Source organism: Rhinopithecus bieti, unplaced genomic scaffold (genome assembly GCF_001698545.2).
Source record: "Rhinopithecus bieti isolate Rb0 unplaced genomic scaffold, ASM169854v2 scaffold_9373, whole genome shotgun sequence".
Taxonomy (NCBI): domain Eukaryota; kingdom Metazoa; phylum Chordata; class Mammalia; order Primates; family Cercopithecidae; genus Rhinopithecus; species Rhinopithecus bieti.
In genome coordinates this window covers 1817052-1824228 of record NW_016806351.1, presented here as the reverse complement: position 1 = coordinate 1824228, position 7177 = coordinate 1817052, and the positions used below count along the sequence as shown (strand labels likewise).

Below are 7177 nucleotides of genomic sequence, written 5' to 3'. Positions count from 1 at the left end.
GGCTTTGTTTACCTACTTAAGCCTCAGCAATGGCGGGCGCCCCTCCCCCAGCCTCGCTGCTGCCTTGCGGTTAGTTCGCAGACTGCTGTGCTAGCAATGAGGGAGGCTCCGTGGGCTTGGGACCCTCCCGGCCAGGTGTGGGATATAATCTCCTGGTGTGCCCATTTGCTTAAAGCGCAGTATTGGGGTGGGAGTTACCCGATTTTCCAGGTGTTGTGTGTCTCAGTTTCCCTGGCTAAGAAAAGGGATTCCCTTCCCCCTTGTGCTTCCCAGGTGAGGCCATGCCTCGCCCTGCTTCAGCTCTCGCTGGTTGGGCTGCAGCGCCTGATCAGCACCGATTGTCCGGTACTCCCTAGTGAGATGAACCCAGTACCTCAGTTGAAAATGCAGAAATCACCAGGCTTCTGCGTCGCTCGGGCTGGGAGTTGGAGACTGGAGCTGTTCCTATTTGGCCATCTTGCTCCGCCCCCCCCCCCCCCCCACAGTAGGTTTTTAAAGCTGGTAAACACTGACAAATTATTTCTCCCACAGAACTACAAAACATAGCCCCAGACAGTATAAATATATAGTTGAACTAATACTAATGCACATCACCATTTATCAATTACATAATAAAACAAATTATCAGGTATCCAAATATTAAGTTACATAGCTCAAAAGACAAATAAAATATTAGATATTTGCTCAATTTATTAGCAGAAACCCACTTTTTTAAATTTTTTTGCAGGAGAAGTCAAGAAGAAAAGGGAAAAACACTACAATTCAAACAAAAGTAAGTTGGTAAACAACTTCTGATGAGTATGGAAAAAAAATTACAAGAATTTCAAAAATTTTATGAATAAGAATTGTTTTAGCTACTATAACAAAACAATTCTACCTTTAAAAAAATTTACTAAGCTAAAGAGTATATTCTACATGTTCTGCACAGGAAAAAGACAATATTTTACTAGAAATAATTAATAGTCCCCTCCCATTCTGTTCTCCAGCCCTCCCTGTTAAGTTGTATCTCAGAGTGCAAACATTACATTAACTCTAAGGCTGTTTTTTCTGAAGACATTAAATGCATACTTCTGTATAATATAGATTTTCAAAATGGAGGTTTTTACATAACAGCACAAAGTAAGATTTATAGATACATGTTAAGTAATCACTGTAAGACTTGGTAAAAAAAAAAAAAAATCAGTGTTTAAGTAAACCTGATGTGGGGGGGTGTAAACATGAAGTGAGCAAGCAAATAACCATGTAGGCCCTACTTTCAATGTTTGAAAAGATTAAAGGAATAAACCACATTAAGGCCTAGAGTGTTCATAGTTCCTGGGATTTTAGTTCTGTATGATACTAAAAATATACAATTACTGTGCTGGGTATTTTGGCACCTAACCTTCTTAAACTTCTTGTATGTTGTTAAGATTCTGGCATGGGAATAGATTTAAACAAGACATAGCTCAACAATGCACGATTTCAGGAAAGGTCAACTGGTATAAATGACAAGCACACTTTAAATACTGACAGTCAGAAATCTTTTGCCAAGTGTCCAAATAGGTTGATTCTAACCCAAACATAGAGATTGCCAAATCTGTCTAGCATGTGTCCTGGTAAAACTGCCTTTCAATACTCCTACAGAAGATTCATTAGACATATTCACTGAGCCAACACATTGTCTAATATGTATAACAAATTAGGTCGTCTCAAGTTCCACTTCCAAAGCATTAGCATGAGGCACCCCAGTTTTACTGAATGAAACAGAAGTTTCTATGACCTTTGGAGTCTTTGAAGAGCAGCTATATTTTAGGACGATACTTCTCCAACTACAAAAGTTTCTTGCTGTTAAATGCTTCATGCTGGTTTTGTCTCATAAATTATACTATATCTTCATATTTCATTCCACTTTCAATTAATGCTAAGGAACAAGTACTGGAGCTCTCTGAAGGCCTGCAACACCATGAATAGCAATACAACAACCAGGTTCTTCACGAAACTTAATTTTTACAATACTTAGCCAGTCATCAACCATCTAGCTGGATAGTGGTGCACCATCATTAAAAGGCCAATCGAGATCATGGATACGTTCTTTCTCCACAAGAGTAGTGTCGTAAGTTGCTTCACATGCTCTCACTATTGTAGTAACTCCATAATTCTTAAGTTCCTCTATAAATTTGTTCAAGGTCACATTGGTTGGAGTGTGTATAATAAGAAATCTCATGTTCTTGTGTGTGATTTCCACAGGAGCTGGGCAGTTCACTCAAATCAGGTTAATTTAGTTAAATAAAGAAAACATTCAATAGGTTTATGAAAGAATTTAAAAATTGAGTACAGAAACGATGCAAAGAAACTGAAGGCTACTTCAATATACTCCACTTGAAATTTTCAGTGCTTTCAATATGAAGTTGTAAGTAATAATAAATGAAATGAACCACCTTAACAAGAAGCAGTAGTTCTTCAATCCAGTAATACTGAGGCAACAGAAAGGAAGGGCACTGAGGTTTACCCCATCTAGGTGATAACTCTTGTAAAATGCTCTGCGAGTCTCAGTTTAACACTTCCGTGTCCAGGATAACCATTCTTATGGGGCGTTCCCTACAGTTCACTTGTCTGCATAGAGGCGGCTGTGTGCCTGGTAGTAATCTCTGCCTGCCCTTCAGAAACTCCATCCATGTGTGACCGAGAACACCACAGAACTGAGGAATATGTTTACTCATTGAAGATTGTGGCCTAATCATACAGCCGGTCCTCACAGACCACAGCGGCGGCGGTGGTTGCTGGGCAGTTGGGGGGAGGGGGCAGTGGTGGTCGCAGGGCGGTGGGCGCCCCAAATTCCTTCTTTTAAAATCATAAGTAATAAGTTTTCGAATCACTATGGACAAAAAGAAGGTTGCATATGAACGTCGGATTTCTTGAGAACAATATTGGATGATATGTAATAAAACAATGCAGAAATATCTCCAGAATCTTGACTGTAATAACTTTGAACCCACAGTCATAAACTATCAAAGCTAAAACCAAAGGAAACAAAAATATATTTATAGATAGACAAAGTATAGTGTTAGTGACCATATCTGTTATTTGTAGAAAACAGAAAAAAACTTGAACATATGCTCTAGCAAAATGAGAAAGGAATTCTAAAAAGATGAATAATGGAAAACAGGAGCTTCCGTTGAAAAAAATAATCCAAGAACAAATGGGCAAGCCCCTTTAGAAAGCAATCAGTAATATGTAAAACATTTTTTTAGTACTGTGATAAATAATCTGGATAATGTCATCAGTAGTGTGAGAAAATTTTGTGCTGTTTCTGCCAAGTAGGAAAAGGTCAAAGTAATCAGAAATTTTTTTTTAAAAAAAGAGCTGCACAAAACGTTCATTTGTGATCCAAATGAACTAAAATGCAAATGCAACATGAGTTTTAGTGCAACAAAATGTAATATATTTAACTTAAAAATAGATTACTCTTTTTAAAATGTTGCAGTTTCTGTGTGAAAATTAGACCTTCTTCTTTATGCTTATGCTTTCTTCCCTATGCACTGTTATGTTCTGTAATTTAAAAAAAACTTACATTAACAATATAAATGCTCTTTGTTTTTCATTTTAGAATCAAAATATTGCAAAACACAGACATTTTAAATTTTATTGGAGTAGGAACTGTAAATTTGATAAACCTTATCGATGGATTTTAGTTGTCTGAGTATCTGAAGTTAGAAGTCGAATTGGGGAGAATTTGGGTAGCTAAAAGTAGGGATATTAGCGTTTATTTGTTTGTTTGTTTATTTTTCATCTTATGAAGCCTGAGATCCAGTCTGTCTGTCTTTATTTAGAGAAATAAGAAATACAGATTTAAGCATATCACTTAAAATTAGAGGATAAATGTATGAAAAACAAAAAATAATTTAATAAAAGGTTTGAAAAAATAAAAGAAGTCTCACAAGGCAGAATTTCTTATCTTTCACAAGAAGTAAATAGAAATAGTCTAAAGTTGATAAATCAAGCAGAAAAAATAAAACATTTTTTAGAATTTCATTGAAAATTCCCATAATTGAAATACACAGCATTAAATGTTGTTAAATCAGAAGAGTGATACAGAAACCGGGTAGGAGTGATATGAATTTTGAGTTAATTCTGTGGTGTACCCGTTTGAATTTTTTTCTTTTTAAAAACATAGATTTAATTCAAATTTTTTTAGGGTGAGTTTTCCTTGGAAAATATATTATTTCTGTTAAATATGCCACTTATTTTAACTCAGAGCTATGATTTTGTTTAAAAATAATATTGACAAAAATGACTGCAGAACATGTGAATAGTGGTATATAAATATAAGAAACTATATATAGGGATATAAAAAAGGCTAGAGGATATGTATACTTAAAAATTTGAACATATTCTGGGGCAAACTCTTGTNATCTTTCACAAGAAGTAAATAGAAATAGTCTAAAGTTGATAAATCAAGCAGAAAAAATAAAACATTTTTTAGAATTTCATTGAAAATTCCCATAATTGAAATACACAGCATTAAATGTTGTTAAATCAGAAGAGTGATACAGAAACCGGGTAGGAGTGATATGAATTTTGAGTTAATTCTGTGGTGTACCCGTTTGAATTTTTTTCTTTTTAAAAACATAGATTTAATTCAAATTTTTTTAGGGTGAGTTTTCCTTGGAAAATATATTATTTCTGTTAAATATGCCACTTATTTTAACTCAGAGCTATGATTTTGTTTAAAAATAATATTGACAAAAATGACTGCAGAACATGTGAATAGTGGTATATAAATATAAGAAACTATATATAGGGATATAAAAAAGGCTAGAGGATATGTATACTTAAAAATTTGAACATATTCTGGGGCAAACTCTTGTTTTTCATCACAATGATAATTAGACTACTGGATTAAAAATATTTTTGCAATTATTTTGCTATTAATTTGGCTATCATAACAAAAATAAATTAATTTATAATAATAACAAGCAATGATGTTAATTGTAATTTTTACCAGTATTATAAAATAAATGGAAAAGAACATGTTGGATTTGTTCATTTTTAAATTATTTGCTTAAAATTCAACATCTTTTCCAATCACACAAATTAAACAATTGAAATTCAATGCGGAGTAAAGAAAACCAACTGAGAAAAAAAAAAATCAATTTGATAATGTCACAGTTTTCTTTATTATACTTGTAAGGCTCAATAAGACAAATCTTGAGTTCACTTAACAAAATTGAGTACACATGTACAAGTATGATTTTTATGCATTAAATATGTAAAAACTTGCTCATGACATAGTGCAATGTATTTCATTTTCATTTCTTCTCAGTTCTCTGCATGACGCCCGATCACAATGAATTAAGGACAAGCCAATCAACACTGAACAGAACATCAGTAAGATACAAACAGATGTTTTATGGAGTTATTTTGTTTCTAAATATTCTTTACTGAGTACTCATGAAAAAGCAGATAGCAAACTGTACCTATTAAGACCTATAAACTATCAGTAAAGTATGTTACAGTGAAATAAATTGCTGTGCTTCTCAAATAATCCCTTGTCACTCCCCAAATGACAAAGAATTATTATACATCTGTGATGTATAACATAATATACACACAATTCGATTCACATTTTTGTTTATACAATTAATGCTTATTCAGAACCTACTAAATAACAGATTCTGTACAAGTTAATGACTATATATTAGTGACTACAGCAACTCTGTAGGTGAAAATACAAACACGTGATAATCAATTTTAATAGATATTATGAAGAAAACAAATCTTGTGCTGAAATGTTTAATAGTAAGGACAAGTGTCTAGATTGCTAGCCAGGTAAGGCTTTCCTAAGGATATGATGCTTACTTCAAATCGTGAAAGATGGAATCTATCTAGTCATATAAAAATGAGATGATGCAAATGAGTGGAAAATGAATTGTAGGCAAAGTGTCAACATATGACAAAGCTCTGCAGTGGGAGGTATGTTGGCATCTTTGGTGAAGTAAAAGAAAGTTGAGTCCAAAAAGAAAACAGTTTTGTATATTTAGGCAAAATATATGAACCGTTATATAAAGTATGTGTTTTCTATAGCTTGTATGTATATGTATGTGTGTATGTGTCTACATAATAAATATTGAGTGTTTCTATTAAGATTTTCTCACATTTGGAATTCAAAATTTATTTATTCTTACCTTGAATGTGCACAATTGCACTACAATTTCTCTTTCTCTTTTCTATTCATAGAATATATGTTATTACTGTTACTGCCACTTATTTTATAGCAATAGAAATAGAAGAAACCTTTAATTTGAATCAAACACGTTTTAAATTTGCTCTATCTGTCATTGTTAGGACTTACATATGTTTACAGAGCAATTACTTGGTGCCTAATACTTTGCACAGTGCTATTATTTAAAAATGTAAGTGTAACCCAGAAGAAACTTTAGGAGCTAGAACAAATGGGTGGGTGAAATAACAAAAATGGTAGACTGACTAGTGCTGTAGGTGTTAACTATTGTCAAGTGGATGCAGGATTTTAAAAAACACAAAAGCAATGTCTGCTGGGAACTTTTGTATAGTCAAGACAAGTATCTCCTGAGTAAGTCAAGGGAGATTGTTTTCAAGTCCATATCATCCTACCTATTATAATTAGAGGACATGATTTTGTAAAAAAAGTAAATAAATTAAATCCCAAACTAGAAAATGGCAGCATTTATTATCTGTTTGTGGTCATGTTATGATTTGGCCTGGGTCATAAACAATGGTCTCCTTTGCTGCCTTAATTATTTTCTTGTTTATGTGAAAGTTTTCTAGCTTACACAATATGTTTCAGAGAGTGGAAATTTGATTTGATATTCTTACAAAGCAAACTTTGGTGCTAGCTTTGGGGAAAAAAATGACTGAGAGCTTGGAAATAAAACAAATTTGCATAATGCTATAAAATAGAATCATTCGTATTATGGATATGACTTTTTAAAGTACAAACATCATTAACAACGTTTCTTGGAACTATATAATATCACGAAAGTTACATGTGTATTTAAAGCCCATAAGCAAAAAAAGTAAAATTTTTAAAATAGTTTTTTAAAATATATTCTGGAAAGGATTATTTTTTAATAATTAATGTACAAAATCTAACTTTAATTATGGAACACTTTCCATTTTAACTTTTCACAGTAACTTCTTTTTTTTTTTTTTTTTCTTT

At 32.9% G+C, this 7177-nt stretch overlaps 1 pseudogene; it reads right to left on the bottom strand.

Moving 5' to 3' along the window:
* Positions 1-1730: 1730 nt before the first annotated feature.
* Positions 1731-2236, bottom strand: LOC108532006 (protein tyrosine phosphatase type IVA 1 pseudogene; annotated as a pseudogene).
* Between the last annotated feature and the right edge of the window lie 4941 nt (positions 2237-7177).